The sequence below is a fragment of the Chiroxiphia lanceolata genome, chromosome 5 (assembly GCF_009829145.1).
Source record: "Chiroxiphia lanceolata isolate bChiLan1 chromosome 5, bChiLan1.pri, whole genome shotgun sequence".
Lineage (NCBI taxonomy): Eukaryota > Metazoa > Chordata > Aves > Passeriformes > Pipridae > Chiroxiphia > Chiroxiphia lanceolata.
In genome coordinates, this window is record NC_045641.1 from 29,508,478 (window position 1) to 29,532,494 (window position 24,017).

Below are 24,017 nucleotides of genomic sequence, written 5' to 3' on the forward strand. Positions count from 1 at the left end.
GAGGTGGAACCTGCTTACCATGTGTTGCTTTATTATGTATTCTTTCTTTCTGTGTGCTACTCTTTGATTTGAATTACTTTGTTTGGCTCTTTTATTGTGGTTACAGGGTGCTAATGCACTTCCAGCATATCACAGGAGTCATTCATATCAGAAGAGTTTAGCTTTGATCACGCTTTTCCTGTTATCCTTGTTGATTACCACTATTTGCATATTAGTTGATTCCCCAGGTTTGTGATCTGTTATTTGGTCTGGTTCCATCCTCTGTCTCTCCAGCATCCTTGTTTGCTTTGCTTTCCTGCTTTGCTTTCCTGCTTTGCTTTCCTGCTTTGCTTTCCTGCTTTGCTTTGGTGTAAGAGATGTTTCAAAACTAATTGATTTCAAAGGCAAAGGTTTGTTTTACATATTTGCTTTTTTAACTTTGGGCAGTGTGGTAGTTTTAGTCTAGGCCTTCCTTGGTGACTAGTTTGTAACCAAGGAAGTGGCCAGATTACCCAGTATTCACTATGATTTTTACATAAGCCAGGGGTATAAAGAAGAAGGGAGGAGAGGCCTTCGTCCTCTTCCCTTCCGTGGCTCTGGAGGTGCGAGTTCCCTGCTGTTGGTTCTGCCGTGTGGGGCAGTGGGGCCTAGCAAGGCCTAGTAGGACCCTGGGAGGTGGAAGGTGCCGGCGGTTGTCCAGCGTGATTGTGCTGTCCCAAGGAGAGTAGTAAGATATTCTTTTGTTAATTCTTTAGTTGTTAGATATTGACTTTTTGATCGTGTATATTTTATTTTGGTTTTGTTCCTTTTTCCTCCCCCCCGCCTTCCCTTTTCCTTTTGGAATTGATTATACATAGTATTTCAACTGTCATCATGGCTAGGCTTCGCGAACGAAGATTTGGGAAGGCACTATCCACATTTGCTGCAGGCACGCTGGTGGCTTATGAGGCCAATACGTGTATATAGCTATATATAACATAAATACATTTATTTTCATATAGTTTGGCTAGTTTTGATTTTTCATAGTTTTTTTCCTTAGCTCTTTGCCGGAGTTTTTTTTGTGTTGGGTCTGTGGACTTGGCGGGGAGCCAAGTAAATCTTAGACAGGCAGTTTTAGTTTATTTCGTTACAAACGAGTCTTCAATATTCACTAGACATCATGTGGTAAATTGTTTACTATTAAATACCTGGTTGAAATAGGAAGTACAATAAAATGACAGTGCTTTAACGAATCAGTCCTGAGAAAATCAGGAAAGGAGTACCTTCAGCGTTAAGATTTTGGCAGAGCTAAAAGCTGTATGCATCTGTATGCTTCTACATACAGATGTCGTATTTCTGTCTGCGTGAAAGTTTGCAGTCAGCTTCTAAACTTGTACAGTGAGAAGTGCCTAGTTTTTCTAGTGTTCGGGACAGTGAAGGCCATTTAAACTATCTGCTTCTGTCTCCCCTGTAAAACCATACATTCTCTACTCTGTTCTGTAGACTAGTGCTCCAGGATGCTCCTCATTTTTTTAACTGCCTATGAACCTGCACATTGGGTAAATGAGGTGTTGATAAATGGGAAGTAAAGACATATCTAATTACGAATAATAGTACAAGTTCTTTGTCTATGACTGTCATTTTCCTCTAGACTTCTCCTTATGGCTGAGTAGATTCATCCATTTGGTCGTATTAACAATTCTCAAGTTAACTTCTACTTCTGCTGCACATGCCTGCTCTGAGGTTCATGCTCCTTCTCTTGGATGTTTCACCTTGGATTGGCTGCCATTACATATCAGAGTACCTCCAGAACTGAAATTTCAAGGCTGCCCTTGAAATCATCTCTGCTCCTCTAACCTCCAGCACTGTCAATGACAAGACTTTCTCTCTCCTCTTTTGGAGATGACTTATTAGCCTCTCAGACACCTACTCTTCCAGATAAGACAAAATTTCGCTGTCACAACTTCCTGTTGCCTCACCTCTGGGTCTCTTCCTTGGGTCCCATGAGTATATCAAATTCAGAATCCTTGCTTTTCTGTATGAAGTTTCCACTTTTTAATTGGCCATAAACATTTTTCATACCCCTTTTCCTCCTTCCAGTGATATTTCTCCATGTGATTATTCATTTAAGTAGAATCTGCTTAATGACAATTTATTTGCTTTCCTTAAGCTCACCTATGGCAGTGACTATTCAGTAGGGTGAAGAGCAAGACGGACCATAAGCACAGCAACAACCATGACCTGCACCCTTTTTCTTTACCTTGTGAAAGAGTATTTCAGCTGCTGCTCCAGCTCAAATCATCTATAGTGTGAATGGGTTGAATTAATGAGATAGATCGTCTGATTGAGAAGTTCACAGGTGCTCAGGCTCTACTCTTCCAGAAAGTCATAGACTGAGATCCGTATGTCCCATTATAGATTTTTATATATCCTGAACAGGTGATGAAGAAATGATGGTCACATCACAACTCCCTCACCTTATTTTCCTCCACAATTTTTTTTTTTTTTAGGATCTTTACAAAACTAGTTTCTCAGACCTACACATTCATCCTACTCAGGTTGTTCCTGAAAGTTTCCATCCAGAGCTGAAAGCATGTATTCTGCATTAAATGAAGATGCATATAAACTTTTGTACTACCAGTTGCCCTAAGTTAAACCAATCTGTAATGTGGGTTATTGTTCCCTATTTCTGGACATCCTTCCATGTTCTGTGAGTCCTGCAAATCTACAAGGTCTTCCCAGGCCATCAGCATGGTGGTTCTTATAGTTTCTCTGAGTGGCCAATCAAGACATTTTACACCATGGTCCCATATTGTTAATTTTCTTGAATCAGTCTTTAGTGGTGCCAGACCACAAATCCTACTGCCTTCCATACATCATTGATGGAGGTAATGAGGGCACTGAATCAGTTTTAATTTTTCAGACATGCTTTTTGCATGCATACACTCTCCCTACTTTTTGGGACTGATCACCATTTTAAACACGAAGCTCTGTATGACAGCTGGACTTCCGCATGGCTTTCTACATCCTAATGGCTTTGTAAGAAAAATAAAGAATACCCAGTGCATTCCACAAAACGAGGTTTGGGAAGAACTTAAATATCTATCTGTGGATGGACAGAGATATATATATACATGTGTGTGTGTTTATGCATAAAGCATACATATGTAGTATGTATATGTATAGTGTATATGTACATTTTTATTTATATATGTGTAAATATACAGAAACACAAACACAAGGCAAAGAATACATTCAGGAATCTTTAAATAATCCTGTATTATGGATGCAAAGTGACACTTCGAGGCACAAAATGCCAGTTTACTTGTTTAAGTATAAGGTACCCACATGAAATAAAACATAGAGCCATAAATCCTATTATTAGAGAGTTTCGCTCTGTGTTTGTCATTTCTACTATTTTGGAGGCTTTTTCCTGAGCGGGATGTAATTTCTTAATGATACAATAATATCTTTCCTCAATTCTTTCTCCTGAATTATTCTATGTTCATTTTTGCAACTTTAGTTCTGCTGGAATCAGGTAGAAGAAGGAACCTGGTGCCTTTCTCTTTAGAAGACACTCCCAGTGCACACAGTGAAGCTTGGCATTTTTGGAAGCAATGAGAAATCTTTCAAGTGATCTATGTGTGTGTCATCTTTTCTGATGCGATAGTTTAATATTTTTGCGAGAAACAAAGATAGCCTTTTTATGGAGCCAGAGACTAGGCTTGAGAGAGTAGTCTCAGTATCAAGGGGAGGTGAATGAGTGATTTCCACCTTTGGCTCACTTATGTTACTAACACCTGAATAAAACATTCTTAATTATTTCTGAAGGTCTCCCTGGACATTTTTCACTATTTGGATGATTCCTACATATATTCAGGTGTTTGAAAAAAATATTTATTTTTTTAACATGATAAAGGTTTTACATATGTTGTTACTTATTATAATTAAGATGTGGTCATAAAATTAAAACAAAATTATCAAAATAATATACTGGTTTGCAAGATATGTTTACTAGAAATATGAGCTGGGAATTTTCCCTGTACAATTAATATAATTCCTTTTTGGAGAAGTTTTGCGAGATACATTTTGAATTTGCAAATATCAAACATGTTAACATGAGCCCACATCTTTTAGATGCGAATTAAATGTACAGATTTTTTTGAGGAGTGGGGTCTTTATCTTCTCTTTTGGAGAACAGTTTTAAAAACTAGGTCCCTGGAGAAAGTGAAAGATTTTGGAGGAATCATAAGAAAATAGGAAAAAAGAAAAATAAGGAAAAAAGAAAAATGGGGGGAAAAAAATAAAAGGAAATTGGTGTTGGGAATGGGGAAGACTGAGGAGAGCATTTTGACTAGGGTCTTCAATTTGCAATGTAAACTCTGTATTTCAGAGAAAAAATATTAGACTTATCCCCGGAATGAAACATATTAAAAAATTGTGTTTCCTGGTCCTGAGTGTTTCCCATAATGTCATATTGTGCCACTGAAACTGCCACAGTCTTCCTGCTTATCATCCCAGGTTTTTTTGCAAACTGCCGCGTCAGCCCTTTGCAAGATTGGGTCATGAGATATGAAAATTGTTGTTTCATTTCAACAATTTTACTACTTTTCTTTAAATAATCTAATAGTGTGTTATAGCATTCCCTGTTGAGTAAGCCCTTTGCCCACTTTCTGTATTTTTTGGTACCTGGCAAGCCAGCAAAATCCATGAATTTTACTAGTTCTTAATAAATACTCAGCAGTGATATGAAGCAGCAGGGGAGATGCAAAAGGAATAATAATTCTATTAAATGAAAAAGAGTAGGATTAAGTCAGTTCATTTATGTTCAGGGAGGAGAAGGAATATGCTTACATATGATAAAAATAAACTGATGAAATATCTAATATTTATAGAACATTGCTCCGAAGTCATTTCAATGTGAATAGCAAATTGCCTTTAATCTTCTCATCTGAGCCAGGCTTACCTTCAAGTCTGCGCTCTCTCCCCATTTCTTTTGTGGGAACTCCTCCCATTTTCTGCTAGAGGGAGAAAGCAGGGAATTAGGGGGTCTCCCAGCCTTGGGGCTGGAAATGCATCAATACGAATTACTTACACCTCAGTCTAATTCATTATATTTCTAGAGCTATAGTAGGGAAGCATTCCTTATCAAAATCCCACTATAAGGGAGAGCTGCATGCTGCCACCATGACCCTGAAAAGTCCCAAGGGCCAAAGAGCAAACACCACTCTCAGGAGATTGCTCAGCTGAGGAGTATTGCACAGCTGCATCGAAGAAGCACTAGACACAATGAAAATATTTACATTTCATCCACAGTTTAACAGTAAAGAATAATATCCCACTCCCTGCCAAGCAGAATCAGACACCATTTGTTTCAATACCAACATTGCTGTTGGGTCATTTTTGGGAAACCAGAAGAACATAGTTCCCTGCAAAATGATCCAGTCAATAGTTCTTGGTAAAACTGGTGCAGTGGTAGAGCAAACCTGTAAGAAGAGGTTGGATATTCTGGATCCATACCTTGCATTGTAGCCATTTACCTCTCTTTTGCCACTATTTCAGATGATGTTTGGATAATACCTAAACCCCACTGTCACCAACATAGAAATTTGTCATTTTATATTAAGTTTTCCTCCAAAATGTCCATCTGCTGTTCTACTCATCAAAACACCATTGTTATTTCATCAGGAGAAGGGCTACTTATAGGCACTGGCCACATTTCAGTTCCAGTTTTGTCATTTGGCTTTGGCTAAAACACAGTGCTGACTGGAAGGCGAATGCTCAGTACGGGGTAGCTGTTTTCTGACTTGGGGCCAGCTGCCCTGGCCACACCACTCCACTCTTCACCATGCCCAGCTCATGCCTGTTCAATGCTGTTCCCTGTGCACATCCATGTCCTTCTCTATGCCACCAACTTTCCTTTGTCTTGTCTTGTCTTGTCTTTTCCATGGTAACAACCTGACACATGCAAAACCTGGTCTTGCTGGGTCTTGTCTGGCATATTCAGAGACTGCCTAATCCCTGCTACAACACTTTCTGTGGTGTTTGCATTTGGATTGTTGACATGGTCGAGAACATGAAGCAACTGTCATCATGACAGGTCTCAGTTAAGCCCATGTACTGTTAACTTGGTGATCAGAGCTGTTATTTCCTCACCAATGCACACAGAAAGCTTGGATGGGATAGAGACAAACCTGCATAAGGGAGTAGGCATTACCACAAGGTTGGAAAAAAAAAAGCCTGCACTCTCCTGACAGGAGAGGTATTGATATGCCCAACTACGGCGCATGGAAATGGAGTCTGCTGCAAATTGAGGTAGTAAATTAAGCTTGTCTTTTGGCATTGGGCTAATACACTCCTGAGCAGTGAGGTCAATGACATTTCCCTGCACTGTAGCAGCTATTATGGACTCAACTCACCTCTGCTTTCAAGATCCTAGTGCCTCACTTCAGCTTCCTTAGTGTCACATCACTGCTGGTCTCTTTGAGGAACAAAAGACGGGAATTACTCATTTTTCTGTTAAATTAAGACAGCAAGAGAAATATTCACTCTCTACAACTACCTGAAAGGAGATTGGAGGAAGGTGGGAGTCAGTCTCTTCTCCCAGGCAACCAGCAGTAGGACAAAAGTCTTAAACTGTGCCAAGGGAGTTTTAGGTTAGACATTAAGAAGAAATTCTTTACAAAGAGAGTGATCAGATGTTGGAATGGGCTGCCCAGGGAGGTGGTGGAGTCCTTGGAGGTATTTAAGAAGAGACTAGATGTGCCACTTAGTGCCATGGTCCAGTTGACAGGGTGGTGTTGGGTCATAGTCGGACTCGATGACCTCAGAGGTCTTTTCCAACCTAGTTGATTCTGTGATTCTGATTCTGTGATATCTGTGTGGAAACATGAAAATTGTCCATTCATATACAGTTATGTTCAGGACCTATCACTTGTTATGTTTAGATAGTAGGTTGCATCTCTCCTCTAATTTCACTTTTTTAATTGCTTCGCTCTCTGTCATAGTCTCTCATGGATCATCATTTGCATATTTCCATGCTGTGTTTCCCTGTTCTGCAAATAGCTTGCTAAATGGAGGGTATGAGTCCAGCACCCTGCTGGGCACTTCCATTGCTGACACCTGAAGTTACCAGGGCCGAGCTCCTGGGAGGCTACCAGGAACCTGCTACTACCTGCCTGCTCCGTGTTTGGGTGGACAGGAGTTACATCAAACAGGCAGGAAATCCCCCTGGACTCTGCTTGCCAGCTGTCCAAAACTCCTTCCATTGGGCTGCATTGCTAACTTACAGTGCTGAGTAAGGTGCGGGAATAGTGGGGGTGACCCGTGGCAAGAGCAATTCACTCTTTCATTCAGAGATGGGGAAGACAAAATGCAGAACACAGCATGCTGCCTATATACACTCCTGGAATGTATAATTTGTCAAAATAATGTTCTTTTAATACCTGATTAGACTTTCTTGCCAGCCTGAGGCACTAGTATTTCTTATGGTTAATCAGGATCCCTGGTGCCAGAGTAAGCATTCCTGTGCAGCAGCCCCACTCTTCCGTTTCCATGAGGTAATGAAAAAGCAGCCTGATTTTAAGTCAGTTATTTTTACAGAATATCCATGGTACCTTCTGGAAGAAAAGTGTGAAATAGTAAGTGTGTTATGCTATGATTTTAGAGGTTACTTAAACACCTTGTGGAGGTGCTTTACAGAAAAATCTGTGTCAGTAGCTAAGTAAATAATGTATAAGGAGCCGATATAAATTTGGGTTGCAGTGAAGAAGGAAAAGTTGGAAAAGAGAGTGAAACAATGCAGCGCCACTTTGATTCAATCTTCTGCAGTCAAAAAAAAAGTACAGGTTTTAGATCCACATTCAGTAATTTAAATCTGCTGACCTTTAATTCTCACTTAGAATCTATGAAACAATGTGAAATCCATATTTCAGGTAAATATGTGACCTTGTACCAGAGTCAACGTTTTAAGCTAGAGACAGAGAGGATGTGTCAAGGGATAGTCTGTTAAATAAAGCTATGGTATGAAGGACATTCTCTTCAAGACAAATATTTCACCTCTTGATATTTACTGTGCAGGTTGTGGCTGTGAAATCTTTCCCTTTGTGCATGGACTTTTTTAGCTGTTCCCATTTTCATTTTTCTGTGTCCTCCTATTAAAATTCACATCACATCATAGTTCAGTTCTATTAAAAAAAAATCCCACTATATTCTTTCTCTGATACATTCCTGTGCACAGTTTTGGTAGCACTTATCTCACCTCCATTGATATTGTTAAAGTTTCATACCAAGCCTTCACACTGTTCTACTTTTGTGTAATCTTTATAGTAATAGAGCTAATTCAATAATATTCACACTGCCAAGTGAAGAAGCCCATAATGTAAAACTCAATTACATTTTCTATTCCTTTTCTCAGTTGCTCTTCTGCTGTGCTTACTCTTTTATCTTTTTCACTGTAAACAGGTAGCTTATTTAAATTTAATAGACACCACTACCTTCCTCGTTTCCTTTTTTTTCCTTTGAACCTTCTAGACACTCTCATGAGATGTTCATTCACCTTTGTGTAATACCATAGTAATAGTAATATGGGGAAGAAAATTAATGATTGCATGCAAGCTACACTAAAGGCCTAATGAACACTTTGTTTGTAAAGAATGTCACTTGGATTCCTAACTGCACTTTGGTAAATTATACAAATTAAATATTCATTACTTTGTACTTCATTAGTTCACATTTGGAACACTTTTTCTTCATTTCTTCATAGTAGCCTGGGGTAAAGGTTTTTCAATATGGTTTATTCTGTTATTTTTCAGAAAATCTTTAGTTAAAATGTTAGAGGAAAGTTGTATTTATTCCACAACAGAACAGAATATCCATATATTCCAGAGACTGAGAATTTTCTCCCACAAGAATATTATGTAGGTTCAGAAATTGTTCAGAGTTCTTATTTCAATAACCAAAGTAACTAAATATTTTAACTGATTCTTGCAGTAAGTTTGCTTACTGATCATATCCCCACTCAGAAAGAATTACAATTTCATCAGCATGAGCAATGCCTGTGAAGCACAAAGCATGTGTTCTTGCACAAAGTACTGTTGCCTTGCATTGCTCGCAGTCAACACTGCCTGTGTCTCTTCAGGGGGTTTATTTGGTGCAGGAGGCAGATGCTGCTCAGCGACCTTGAGAAAGTGGAAGGTGTTACAAGGAGGATGGCAGCTGGGGGTTCAGTAGCCCTCGTTCCCCCTGAGGTAAGGTGGCCATGGGATTGCCTCTGCCCCACAAGACCCTGGCCAATGCACAGAAGTTCTTGCTGCTATTTGAAACATTGGAAGGATATTAGCTGAATGAAATCCCTTAAAGTGTTTAGTGCCTCTGATTTGCTTTTCTCACATTTTCCTTCATCCTCAGACATGGTGTCTGGGGATACAGTCCATCTCCAGAAAGTCTCCTCACAAGCTGTGCAACACTTTAAAACAGAAAAGCATTTTTTATTTTGATTGTTTATGGGCATTAAGCCATGTCAAACCTTGTTGTTCAGATCTGAAACTAGGGAAGCTGGCAATTTCAGCTGAATTTCAGATGCACTGGAGGGAGGGGATTCATTAAAATAAAATCTTACAAGAGCTTGGGTTTAGCTTGTTGGTTTTCAGTGAGCACACAGTTGTTAGATGTAAAGGAGAGATCCCTGACCTGATGATTAGTAACTACACAAAGAGAAATAATTTGCTCTGTAGCTCAGCTGTCATATTGCTCCTTGCCAGGAGAAATAGTCTTTTAATTCTCTTTGCAAGTAGCCCTCAGCAACAGAATGTGTTTGTGTGAATGATGGGATGGAGTGTGTTGCCTACCCATACATTATCCTTATCCATTGATAGGGCTGTGGAGTACTGAGCTGCACATGTTGAATGCTTAAGACCCAGTGTAGGGTCAAGTGTAAAGCCGAGCTTTACAAAACTTCGCAAATGCAGGGTTGAAAACCATGGTCCATGTGACTTCCCTGAGATTACCCAGGGAACCCATAGAAGAACTATGAAGAATTAGTGTCTTATGATTCCTCGTCTTCTTAATCTCTTCTGCTAAAACACTGTGTTGAAATAAAGTGTGATGGATTTAGTTGCTGCTATAGGATGCAGGAATATCCCTGTGTTTAAATGAGACTGTGACCACTTTAGGTCCTCATCTTTCCCCAGCCAGCAGGTACTGTGCACATTTTGGCAAGCCAGCTATTCTTGTTGTGCCTCTGGCAGTGCAAGTGGAAAACTGGAGAGAGAATAGGGCACTACTGAAAAGAAACAGGTGCATCTGTACTAGGTTAATAAATCAGAAACAGGCAAACATTAAATCTAAATAGTGTCCAGCTCTCTGTGTGCCTGCATTTTGCTGCATACTAATTTTCTCTTTTTTTTTTTTTGTGAGAACTACATCAAACATAAATCAAGTTCTATCTCAGAGACTACATGAAAATCAAATCATGCATGGATCTTGTTTTATTTGCTGAGAGCAGGCATCTCCAGACTATGTTTAGAGCTTCTAGGGGATGCAATTGAAGAGGTATAAATTAAAGTAAGACGCTGTGTTACCAGTCACTGTTTCTTATGCAGGTAGTTGTATTGATGCCTTAAGCCCCTAATGGTTTTTTATTTTTCTAATATTGGTAAGCCTTATAAGTTTTATAAGTAGATTCTAAAAGCAGCAACCCTCCCTCCTTTGTCCCTTGTCCCTTATCCCTTTCCCTCTAGCACCCTTGTTTACACATTCCTTAACCCTCTTACCCCATTCTATGCTCCCTATATCACCCCTACTCCTGAATCTAGCAGAAATGTTTAGTCTTTTGTCAAGGCAAGGCCTAGATTGTTGGCAGAACAGCATATCAGGGCCTGAACAACAAAATGAAGTCAAGAATTAGGTAACTATGTACCCTTTGTGCTCTGATGATGGTGAAGGTGATGAAGTTGGTGGTCCCGAAATGCACCCCAGACCCATTTTCAGGGGGTGGACCCTGGGGCGGTCCAGAGCAAAGGCCACAGAGTGGACACATTTGGGATTGGATGGATGGTATTATAAAATGTAACCTCTCGGGCACAGGGGCGCGCGTCGTGTAACATCTACTGCCTTGGCAAAATAAACCCTTTCTTATCTCACCCCTAATTAACTGCTCCGGAGATTTTTTCAGCACCATAAATCCCACGGCAACATATTAAGAGCAATAAACAAGCACCACTTGAAAAGGTTAAGGCAATAGCCAAGAATGGATCAGAAATGTGGCATTCTTGGCCATTGCATGTTTTATTGAGCAGCTACATGGTCTACTAGATAGTTATTTCCAATTTAGCTGGACAGGTTGCTTTGTTATGAGACAGCCTGTGAAAGTCATGTAGTCCATAGCTTCTTTAGCATCTTGCGAAAGGCTCCTTTTAAAAGTTGTGTTGCTGCATTGTTGGCGTCCTTTCACGTTGTGCACACACATGCAGACCTGAAGCCTGGGCAGAACTCCTTCGCTAGTCAGGGGATTCAGTTCCTCATTCCGTGTCCTCTGCTTTAAAGGACTGTAGCACTGGTTTGTTCCTGGTTGCCTTTTCCTAAACCTTTCACCCTTGGGGCCAATGTCTCATTCACTGACAAACTTCAGAGTAGTTCCCTCCAAAATATGTCCATATTAGTCCCCAGTTCAGTGTTGCCTATCAGTTCGCATTTGTACACATCTGTGTGTGCTTGTTGGGGTGAGAACTCTGGCACACATTATCCTCTGATCTGTGTCCAAGTTTGCCTCTCAACAGACCTATGTAGTTTGTTCTGATTCAGAGGCTGTGGATTAATTTCCAGGCATACAGTGCAGTAACTAAGGGATTTTGGTCCCTTTGATTGAGTCAACAAAGCTGGCCATATGGACATACTCTGGAACTACAGTTTTTTACTTCAGGAAGATATGAAAAAAGCAACCATAGGCAGTGGCCAACATCTACACACAGAATTTGCCCAGGCTTCTAAAACATGCTTCTTTACTGAGCTCCGCTTCCAGTGACTGAAGAGCAGTGCTTCTCTCTTGCTTCAGCCAGCCCTTCAACCCAACCTCTCTCATATAATGAGTCCTGAGGAGTCCTGGCCTTGTTCTCCTGAAGGTCTTTGGGGAGGACATTCACCTGAAGTGAGAAGATGGCTCACTTTACCTCCATTGCTGCCACAGGACTCATCAACATCACAGTATGTTGAACATAGTCAGATTTCCCCAAAAAAACAGTGACTAGTTATGAACTTTGAATAAAAGTGACCATTCAACACTTATGAAGATGGCTTCACCAGTGAAAGTAAGAAGATTGTATGTTTAATGCAGGAAACACATAGAAACTATATTAATGTAGTTTGCAATGTGTAAATAAGAACATCTGATGATACAAACATTAACATACAAAATTAATATCTTCTTGTTGCGGTTTGAGACTTTTAAAAAATCCAATTTCCAAATTTCCAAACCCCCTCCCACAATTTGCTTCAGTGTGAGAGGGTTTTTCCAGACATAACACATCTACTAGCGTGGGGAAATTATATCAAATTTATTGCTACACAATAAATACTATAATACATTATATACAACAATTCTAACTATCTCTCCTATGGTAAAGCAATATATTTACATTAGATCAAGTCCCTCCTTTCCCTCCAATAAAAGTTCAGAAGGAAAGAAGAAAAGGTCTTTTCCACTCTCTAGGCAGCAGTGTCTCTCCTCTTCAAGGCAGCAGTCGTAGCTGGAGTTGTCGTAGCTGGAAAATATCTCTCTCTCTTTACTACAACACAGGGATTTTTGCTCACCCCTCTTGGCCCTTCGGCTCCAACCGAAGGTCTCATCTATGGGCTTTGAGAGAAACAACTTGTTATCACCACAGTCGACATTCACAAGATACAGAGGTTAAAGCTCAAAGTCTTTAATCCTCCGTTCTGTGAAAGGTTTCCGGTCCCTGGGGACAGACTCTCGGGAGATTCCTCTGGGGATTTCCACCCCTCCTCCCCGGGGTCAGAACATTTAGGGGTTCTCCGTTCAGTTTTTGCCCCAAGCATTCTACCAGAGCTCCTTTGCTCTGTCTCAAACTGCCAACATGGCAAAGGGCAGGGGGAAAGGAAGACGACTTCCCTCTCATTCCTTCTGGCCATCCTGGTCCAGCTCCAGGACATCTCTGCATTTCAGAACTCCCTTCAAATGGAAGTCCATCCCCTCCTTCCAAAAGAGGTCTCAAGGGTTTGGGGAAATAAAGCCAAGTCTCACCCCAAACAGTCTCTACTAAGCTTGGTCCTCTCTCTCTCTCTCCATCGGACAGCTCCGTGTCTCTCAGCTTGGCTCCATGCCGTCTTTGCTGCTTCCCTCTTATCTTCTTGGCTGTCAGCCACAGCTCTCTACTCAGTGCTGCTTATGCTGCCACTTCAGTGTCTCTGGCTGTCCACTCATACCAAAGAAACTTCCCCCAGCTTTCTTGGCCACAGTACTCGGCCCAGTTTAACACTGTTCCAAGTTTCCACAACCCCAGCTGGGGGCTGGGGGGTCTTGACCCCCAGCCGGGCTCCCTGGCCCCTCTCTCCTCGTGGTCTCAAAACATGGCTACCTCTCTTCCAACTACGTAATCTCTTCTGGTCTATTGTGATATGTTTAATTTTGCACGGGCGCTGATTGGGTCAACACCAAGAACACCACCCCCTGGAGTTATCCATTTTCCAACTCCAGGGGAAACCCTTTTTTAACCCACGACACTTCTGCAAGGCCCTTACATAGCTTGAGGCAAACTCAGGATGGTTAACAATCCCCTTGTGTATATTATCCAACAAGAAGACCTGTGTTCATTAAATATTTTTATTATTAGTTGAGATTGCCTACACTCCAGAATGCAGCTGTAATTGACAGCTAAAGTTGTGATTCCTATTGCATTCTCTCCAAATACAACTAAAATAATCTAATGCTGCAGCTATATCTAATCACAACCGTGCAGAGCAATAGGAATTCTGTGCTTATTTCACTATGCTTTTAGCATGTTTGAAAATGGTGTGGCCTAGGACAGACCTTGTACTTCATCATGAGTGTGCAGGGGAAATGGGAATAATGGCATGGCACCATGAGCTCATTTATAGCTACCTCATTGGTGATACCTCGTTTTACTGAAACAGAACAGAGCATCCTGGCTCCCTGCATATAACTTTTGCTTGAAGAATGTTAATGGTTTCTTGTTCTGTTTCAGGTTGTTTTCAGACCCCAGTAGCAATCAGCTCTGATACTCTGTGTGGTAAATGAGAAGGAGATAGGAGAGAAGAAATTCACCTACCCAGGGCAAATGTTATGCAGGAAAGACATAGAGTTGGAGGAGAAGAAAGATACTTAAAAAAAAAAAAAAAAAAAAACAGCAAAAAAATCATCTGAAAATGACCTGTGATATTTGATGTGGGGTGGTACAGGAGGATAAAAAATAGAGACAGAGGGGTGGAGCCCAAAAAGGATTTAAGATTGGCAGCAGGCTAAATACTGGCCCCCAGGCTACATTCCCATATGATGCTGACGGGTCTCACCTCTCCACAGGCAACCAACATGTGGCCGAGTATTACTGGCATTCAGGAAATATAAAACAATGTGTAGGGATTTGTCTAACTTGACCAATAGGTGTGCAAAAGACAGGATGCCTCTTAACCCTGACCTTCTCTGAGGTGCAGGTGCTTTGGAGTGGACATCAGGGAAATGCCTCTGGGCTCTGCTGAGCCTTATCCTTGAACATGCTCCTGTGCCAGCCTTGTCCTACAAAATCCAGGTGAAGGGTTATGCAATAACTCAGCTCTTGGACCCATCCAGAAGAAAAGTGTGAGATCAGATTGCAATTTCTCTGTTGTAGAATGGAAATGCAGATACTAATCTGCAAAGTTGTAAATACTGTACTGCAATTAGTATGTCTTTCTGCACTCATCTCAGTGCTTTAAGATTAAATTTTTCTTTGTTTCCTGAGCCTATGACAACTACTTAAAATACTAACACTTCAGTTTTACTATTAAAGACACAGAACAAACAATATGTATTTTTCTACATTTGCAAGCCCTTCTGACTAGGAGTCTTGTAAAGTAATGATGAATCTCCCCAATTTTTTAATTTCTATTCACTCCTGCAAAAAATTCTCACAGGTATAAATTAGATGAGACCAGGGACACATTTGTAATATCTCATCTTTTCCTGGTAACAATAGGAAATCAGAGAAGTCCCTCAAGCAGAGTGCATTAAAGATGGCAGAACAAAAATCTTGAAGAGACCTCATCAAACACAGACAATAATCAGCATTAATTCAGTGTCCATTTTGATTTGTTGCAGATGGACAGGAAATAAGGCCTGAGCGACGACTTTATTTGGTAAGTCATACGCTGCTGAAAATTTTATGAAATGATGCAACCAACATATGTGCGAAACAGTGGGGCTTTTCATTAGCAATGCTTGATAAGATACAGTGAAAATGTAATTTTCATTAGCTATTTGTCAATAAAAGGCATGAAAAATAATTGAGATTAAAACCTTGCTCTGCATAATTCTGCCTTTGTGTTTGCAGAAGAACCCTTATCACAATACCTTTTAATAATACGGAACACCTATTGCAGCATTTGTTTTGTCCCATTATGCTGGGAATACTAATTGTTCTCTTCATTTTGCCTTCAGCCAAAGCTCCCATTTGTGATGTGGAGCATTATCTTTTCCAGTATTCTTACATCAGTGGTGTCTATGAAACATCTGGCAGTTCCATTGCTGTGGACACTATTTTAGCCAAAGGTGCATTTTCACATGCAGACTCTCAATTGCTTTCATAAAAGCTGGCATGTGTGCAATGGCTTGTGTCCCATGAAAGGACATTTGTATTGTACCTTTTGCTGAATTAAAACCAGCAGAGAGAGTCAGAGATAAAAAGGTGAGGAGAGTGCACAGCCCTAGGGCTCTATAATGAATATCATTCTCATGGAAAATGTCATTACTGCTGGCATTTGAGATTGAAAATAGGAAAAGTTATAATAAACCTCTCTCATAATAATAGTAATAACAATCCTTTAGAATAATTTTTAAATTAACCTTATTAGTAAATTCATTTAGGTTTAGTTATTTCTCTGATTCCCAGCAGAGGAATTCTTTAGAGGGCTAACACCAGCAATGTGTTTCCTCCTTTTCTGACAGCTTTCCTTGAACTCTACACGGAAATCAATTTATCTCCTCATTCTTCATAGAGGTGGCAGCTTCTACATAGAAATACTCCTTTAAAGAGAAGCCAATTAAAGGGCTGGCAAACTGTTTTTAGAAAAGAAAGCTGCCTGTTCCAAAGCACTGAATACCAGAGCCAACTACAGAAGAAAAACAAAAAAACAATTTTGTTTTTCCAATTTAAAAGCAAAACCATCCTGGTGCAAAATGCTTCTAAGTGACATGGGGCTAAAGGAAGACACCATAGTTAAATACAGAATAATAATTTTTCTTGGCTTTCTGTAGTAGCAAACAATTATCTGTGAGTAATGCTACAAGGAAACCAGTGAGCAGGGCACTTAATAAAACCCAAACAACTGTCACATGTAGGTTATAAGGTTATTTCTCAAACATAAATAAACTGGAAATCCATCAGATGGATGGAATTTGAGAAAGTGTTATGAAGTTTACCACAAAATAAAAAATGAGTTTCACATGCTATTTTATTTCTCAAGGGCATTTTGCTAAACATATGCATATAAGCATAGGCATATAAGCTGTGACAACAGCTTACCCACAAAAAAAAAGAAATTGGTATCACAGGGATTTTAAAGATTTAATTGCATGGTATATTATTTTTTATTATATAATCACAACAAAAATGTACAATTATGCGATGATGCAGCTCATGATGCATTTGATAGCTTTTTCCTGATTCTAAATAGTGTAGGTAAATTTTATTATTGCCTCATGGAATATAAAACTGAAACACAAAATTCAATGTCAAAGGCCATAATGATTTACTGGTTCCCTAAGTGAAGCATCCAAATCCAAGTCTAGTGCAGTAAGTGAGTAGCTGGGCTTCAAATATAATATTCTCCTACAGATCAGCATTTGGCTGCCGCCCTTTGTGCCTTTTGAGCTCAGCAGAGGCTGCAGATGTTCAGCATCTCTGAAAACCAACATTTCCCAATTCACATTTTAGGCACTCAAATTCAAGCCTTTTGTTTTAAATTAGACTCTTAAAATTTCCTGGAGGGGATGTCTGAATGAGTCAGGAGCAGTAAGCCCACTACTTTAACCGCTGACCAAGGGCATGCAGAACAGCCCTTGAGCCAAGGGTCCCTTGGTATTGGTTTTCCCAGGGGCTGCCCTAACTTCCAGGGACCTACATCCTAATGGCACTGTCCTGATGGTGTCTACCACAATTCAGCTGAACATATGAAGTCAACTTTTCACCAAACACTTTGGCTTCTTATTTACGCTGGACTGGCATGGGGAAGTGTTGCCTCTATTCACGATAAAGGCAAATATAGCCTGGGGCCTGGCTGTCTGGGATTCCGCTTTTCACCTCATGATCGTCCACGGCAACTGGGGTCATATTGAGTGCTGGCGCTAGCAATCCTTGTATTTCAGTGGGTCCTCTAAAGAAAGAAGCCTCCACGTTCTTGGAAGCAACCTAAATTCAGGTGCCTTTCCAGCCAGTGGGATGTGGGATGCTTCCTTTCTCTGAGATGGTGAGGGGAGTTGGGAAGGATCTCATTCCAATTATCTTTCAGTCTTTTGCCTTTAAAAGGAGACAGAACTTTGTGCATTTTATTAAATTGCACCGAAGTAAGTCACTAGGGCACCTTCGATGAATCTAAAAATAAATGAAATAAAAATTGCTTTTGAGAAGGCTATCAGAATGCCAGCCATGCATAGATCTGTCCCTGAATACTATGTGGCATGAAGTTATGCAGCATTGATTTGAATCTTCTCAGAGACAAGATAGGGAAACCACCTTAACAGATGGCACTTGTGCAGCCCAGAATAACCAGGCTGCCTCTGGTACAGGTCTGCTGGTCTCTCCTCCCTGTGCTCCGCACAGAGGGTCACTGTGAACACTGCTGTATCACATCTCACTGCGACATGTCATTTTGACACTGTACAGAATTCAATAAGGGAAAAGGTCTGATGGGCCCACCAGACACCCTAAAAATGGTAAATGACAGAGGGAGGGAGGAGCCTTAATCTTCACTGCCCACAAGCTCCTGTTTATACAGCTGCAAAGGGAAAACAGAAGTCCATAGGAAAGCCAATTTCCTAATAAGATGAGAAAGTACAATGTTACAGAACCTTCCAAGCATTCTTTCAGTGTGCCATGTATATCTTTAGGAGTGCAAGCAATAGAAAGAGAGGGAGACAAAAGGGGGTTCAAGGAGGAGGAGAAAGAGACCCACCTCTGCAATTCTCTAAGCCCTCCACCTTGCCACAGCTGCTTTGTGCTCCACACACTGATACCTGTAAAACCCTGGAGCTGAAATCCAAGCATGAGTAATAAGGACTTTTTCAGCACTATACCATTTCAGACACCCACATTGTGAATGATTGCCAGGATCAATGAAGAGATCCTGCCATGGCCTCCACAACCAACAGGGTAGAACAGGAACTTCCCGTGCCCTTGGGAGCTCCCGTTTTGATTAAACATCTGAGAAATTTCCCAAAAGACTACTACACTCAATCAATATGACATTGCTTCAACTAATGAAAATCTTTTAACATTCAACATCGTTTGAATCATAGATTAGAGAGGGCAGGTTAGTTCAGATACTGAACTACATTTTAAATTACATAATTGTCTAGTGACATCAATGTATATATTAGAACACCTATTTTCAATGGAAAACTCCAATGTTCTTGAAATTCTATTTTAAAAGCTGTAAAAACTGATTATTTTAGTATTTTGAAGTATTTTGAAAGCTTAAACAAGCTTTCAGGCTTGCTAACGTCAGTCAAATTCAATTGCATATTCTTTAACATAGAAAAATAAATGAATACATCATGTAATTATTACTGACTCCTAAGAATCTTGAAGTTAAGGCAGTTATAGCATAGCTACTTACACGACTGTATTTATTGTGAGATTGTGGATATTTCATTGTCAGTAAAATATTTTTCTATCATATGTATATATTTCATTATATAAAACAAATTTCTAAAGGAAACTTGATAAAGGTAAATTAATTAATAAATTTTCTAGTCTTTACTTTCCTTTTTTAGATTACAAAAAATCTTACCTGGGGTTTCATTGCTGTACTAACTGTTCACATATTTAATGTTTGTATTTTATTTTCCTTGTGTGACAATTAAAATGTTGTAGCTTACAGGCATGTGTTAGATATACTGGTAAGACACTGCCAAATATTTTCACAAAAATCTCATGTAAATCTCTAATGTGTAAAGTTCTTCTTATATTGTAGCCTATCACAGTAACATTTACAAATGCATTTAATCCAAGTGCCCCACAACTAATCTTAAATTTGAAATTAGTAGGTTATGTCATTGACTGAGGTACTGTATTTTTACCAAACTATGAGGGACTAACTTTTTTGGAGTAAAAGCTTAAAAGGTCTCAAAAATTAAGTTTGAGTTTGGGTTTTGTTCATTTTGGAGTGGAGTGTTCTTAAGGAAAAGAAAATGAACAGAGAGAAGATGATGCTGAGCCCAGTTTTTGCAGCTAAAGTGGGTATTGGCATAGGAAGGCCATTTCCTATCACAGTGTTTATATTACAGAATCACAGAATGCGTCAGGTTCAGAGGGATCACAGTGGATCATCTGGTCCAACCTCCCTGCTCAAGCAGGGTCATCTTTGAACACCTGGCACAGAATTGCATCCAGACGGCTCTTTAATATCTCCAGTGAGGGAGACTCCACAACTTCTATGGGCAACCTGTTCCAGTGCCTGGTCACTGCACAGTAAAGAAATTCTTCCTCATATTCAGATGGAATTTCCCATTCATCGGGTTCTGCCTGTTGCCTAATAAGTCTAATAAGACTGACACAGGTGAGCTTTATCCTAAAATCATTAGATCTGCATTTAAATTTCAGGAATTTTTCAGATAAGATTGAGAACCAAGAGTAGTTGGGGTTATGCCTTATTTTTCAGCTGTATGCATTCTGTAAAGTAAGTTTTATTTGTCTTTTTTTTTTTTTGTGCAAAATGCGTATGTTAGAATGCAAAAAAAAAAAAGGGGAGAAAATATTTTCCATATTTATACTACATGCTGTAACTCATGGACTCCCAGCATTTTGTATCTCAGCTTCTGCCTCTAAACATGTTCTGAGATAAAATACCAGACATGAGTCAGATTGAGATCCAGGTCTACTTTACATATTTGGAAGAACTGTAGAGAAAAGGCTAGGAATTGAAGGGCACATCTGACAACTCTTTTGGGGAAGCTCCCTGGAGAGGTGGAGGAAAAGGAAGAGGAAAACTCTTAGATGTTCAAATCAAAGGGATTTTTCTGCCTGAAATAAAGTAAATGTAGGCATACAGATTATTTTCATGAATTAAAATTGTTAGAATATCAACTGCAAGCAGACCTGATTTGATCAAGAGATCACTGAATTCAAACTTTTTTGGCCCTTACATCAAATGAACCACAAAGAAGAAGCAGTACCTTTTCCCTAATTATGGTTACAGCATAACTTGAACACAATTTTTTGTAGAACAGTGTCAGCTATAACTTACCACATACAAAAAAAGGTGTTCTCTAAAAAAATAATGCAAGTCTATATCAGGGAATTGTACAGATCACACCTTGGCTGTCAGCCTAGACATGATCTATAGATATATCAAATTCTTCTCATGGGGAAGTATTTTATGTCAAATTTTGCCTGGCCTTGTACAAGGATACAAGTCAATGCAAGAAGCATTGTACTCTGAATTTAATTTCTTTTATGGAGCTAGGTAAAAGACTATCTTACCAATAAACAGCACTTCCCAGCTGTCTTGGACCCTGTAAGACTGGGGTCTTGCTGGTCTAACAACCTCATGTTTGTTCTGCAGTACATTCTTACTGGACTTTCAGTCAGTGTGTCTCTCCAAGTCCTTGAAAACTGCAGTAAGCATGAACCACGAATGTTTAACAATGAATACTGTAAAAATCTGGGATAGATGAAATAAAGGAACGAAGAACAAAAGAATCGTTAGGACAATAAGGTGATGAAGTCATAATGAAATAGATAAAAATGTAAATAGGAAACAGACAAATTCTCATATTAAACTTCTGCAGCAAAATCAGTAGCAGCATAATCAGGTCATCACAGGAACACAGTTATGAAGCCTTTGTACAACACTCACACAGCTGAAATTCAAGGGACATCTCATCATTGGTTCAGGTCCACAACATGGAATTTGCTAGCATTGTGAAAGGCACATGTGCAACAAATACATCACCTCCTTTCCTCCACCCATACTGACAGTGTCCAACGCCAAAGTTGCTTCACTGTAGACTGTGACTGAGGGATATTTTGAGAAAAGTCTTCTGCAGGGTGGAGTTGACACTGTGGAAACACAAAGCCTCACAGGTCTCAGAGCTTTTGCAGCTCTTTTTTTTTTAAAGGCTGCGTTACCTTAATTCTAATAATTTGCCTTTCTTACATATGTTCCCATTCAAATGCCTCTGATCTGTCCTTTTTCCTCCAACAGCAGAGGCAGAAACTGTGAGGATTAAGACCAAGGACATCAATTTCTCACTATTGACTGATGCAGAAGATTGTAAGCATGGACCTGATATGCAGGTGGTAATAGGCTTGAAGAATATGAGGTAAAACCACACAAGAATATGAAGTACAAATATCCTGCTTTTCTGTGTAGCTGAGTAAACAGTCTCTTGGTTAAAACAACTTTTTCCTCATAACACTACAGTTTTCTATTATAAAACATATCCTTCAGTGAGTCAGTTTTCCCAGTTGTCACATCAAGAATTTCAGTTTACCTGTGAAACATGGCTAGTGAATACACCTGTGGAAAAAAGCATCCCTGGAGCACTAAATAGGTTATCAGGTCACTGTTAAGCTTAATTCTCACTTATTCTTTCTCCTTTTCAAAATTTCACTTCAAAAGTTTCTATCAGCTTACCAGATTTTATTAATTAATTTTATTTATTTATTTAATGTTTATAGTTGTTAAGGCTTTTAGTGGAATAATTTTAAAATAAGCTTTCAGGGTCACTTTGTTTCTATTAGGTTTTTAAAATAGATTAAATCCAGGGTCTCTACTTTCTGAATACAAAAACAGATCTTGCCTGTGAAGCCAAAACCAATTTAAAACATATGAAATGCAGTAGAATTAATCTGTCCAGAACCAAAAGAAAGACTGTATTTATAGCAGCTGATTTATTTGTTTGATATACAGTATGTGCTCTGGTTTATAATTTTAAGGTGTGTGAAAAGGGTCACATTATATATTACAAAAATAGCGAGGCAATGATTTACAAGGCTTCACATTGTGCCTATTGACCTTCTCAATAAGAAAGGTTGGTGGTTGTAAGAGCACTGAAAAATTAAACCCATGGGAGTCAATTTAATGTAGTATAAACCCTTTAACAACCAGCAAAATAGCCATATCAGCTGTTTTATCTGCAGGTTATGTTTCAGTTGTAAAATGCATTTTTTAATAAAAAGTGCACAAGCTTTCTTTGTTCTACAAAGCTTGTGTTTCCTCCTCTGCTGAAGCATAGGATCCCTACCTTTCTTGTGGCAAAAACAGAAGTATTATGTTATAACTGGTCCCCTCAGTGGGAGAAGAAAGAAAACAAAGAAAGAAACTGCTTAACAGCAGTGTAAGTCATTTTGTCTAGTTTCCTCCTAAAAATTAATCTCTGAGCTCTGAAGAAAAGATGTACATCTGTTGGTCCTTTGTTGTGGACAAATACATTAGTCTGTCCACAAGGAAAACTATATTAGTCCATGTACAGCTTGAAATAATCAATACCTAGACTTAGCAATTGGGCAATGCTTCATGTTAACACACTCACTGTGAAAACAAGAGGTTAAGGGCAAGAAATCTCTTTTAATTATCAGAACTGTGTGTCATAGAGATTACAGAAATAATGGCATTTGAACACATCTAAGGCATTGTCAGGTAAATGAAAGACAAAACCCATTCAAACTGTGATGTTCCTTATGATTTACCTCATTTTTTGCAGGATTATCTGGCTGCCTCAGTAACTTGCAGAAATGGAAGCTGGCAAGAAAGATAAAATCTTTTCTTGTCTTTGGTTTATCATCCCTAGGATGTTCACCTCATCCGCTTTTTGTAAAGAATCAGACAAAAATCAGCCTAGAGGTACATAGAGATGGCTGAAGCTCTCTTCTAAAACAAAACAAAAGCTATCAGCAAAACTATGCAGCTAACATATCAGGTATTCTGATTCTGGCTTATACCTTAGGATGGGCCTTCCAGAGAGAAAGTTAATGACAGATAGGCAATATTGGAGATATAACTAGCACCTTTTGGCAGCTGGAAGGGTGCTGTGGTGTATTTTGGTTTTCTTAACGAAAGAGGGCCTTTCTTCTAGCTGCTACTATAATGATTGGTGAAATGTGGAAGCTCACTAAAGGTTCATGCATTACACTAGAATTTATTTTACTGATTAAAGTAGCAAGTGGCAAGATAGTTAAGAGCAAGAAGATTGGTGTTTGTGCAGAAGCATACGAGAGACACGAATAAGGCGATCTGCATAATACACTCTAGCGGAAGTTCCTTTTCAATTTAGCTCATCTACATGGAAAGTTCATTATGGTATTTCCTTTATAACTTACATCTCTTCCAGAGTAGCAGAATAAAACAATTGATGGTGCAGTAGTAGACATCTTTTTTACATCTTCATGTGAGAGATCAGTAAATATTCTGTCTCTAATTCTCATTCCAGTTACATATTGCATATGAAAAGAATGGATCTCTTCAGAGTGTGTTTTAAGTCACAGTTTGGTGTGCTATGTACTGTAGACTCTCCACACATACATTTTAAGTCCTACTCAATCTGTTGATTATAATGCCCTGGAGAGACAAAATGGGTTAATATTTCAGCACTGTGCCCTATTAACAGTTAA

General features: G+C 39.4%; 2 long non-coding RNA genes across 2 annotated transcripts; both read left to right on the forward strand.

Annotated features, from left to right (window-relative positions):
• Positions 1-618: 618 nt before the first annotated feature.
• On the forward strand, positions 619-23,767 carry LOC116787612. Its single transcript, XR_004357345.1, has 4 exons — positions 619-706; positions 15,287-15,324; positions 21,610-21,727; positions 23,111-23,767. It is a non-coding gene; the product is annotated as an uncharacterized LOC116787612 (long non-coding RNA).
• On the forward strand, positions 10,381-15,265 carry LOC116787613. The gene is made up of 3 exons (XR_004357346.1): positions 10,381-10,521; positions 14,644-14,788; positions 15,165-15,265. It is a non-coding gene; the product is annotated as an uncharacterized LOC116787613 (long non-coding RNA).
• Positions 23,768-24,017: the final 250 nt, after the last annotated feature.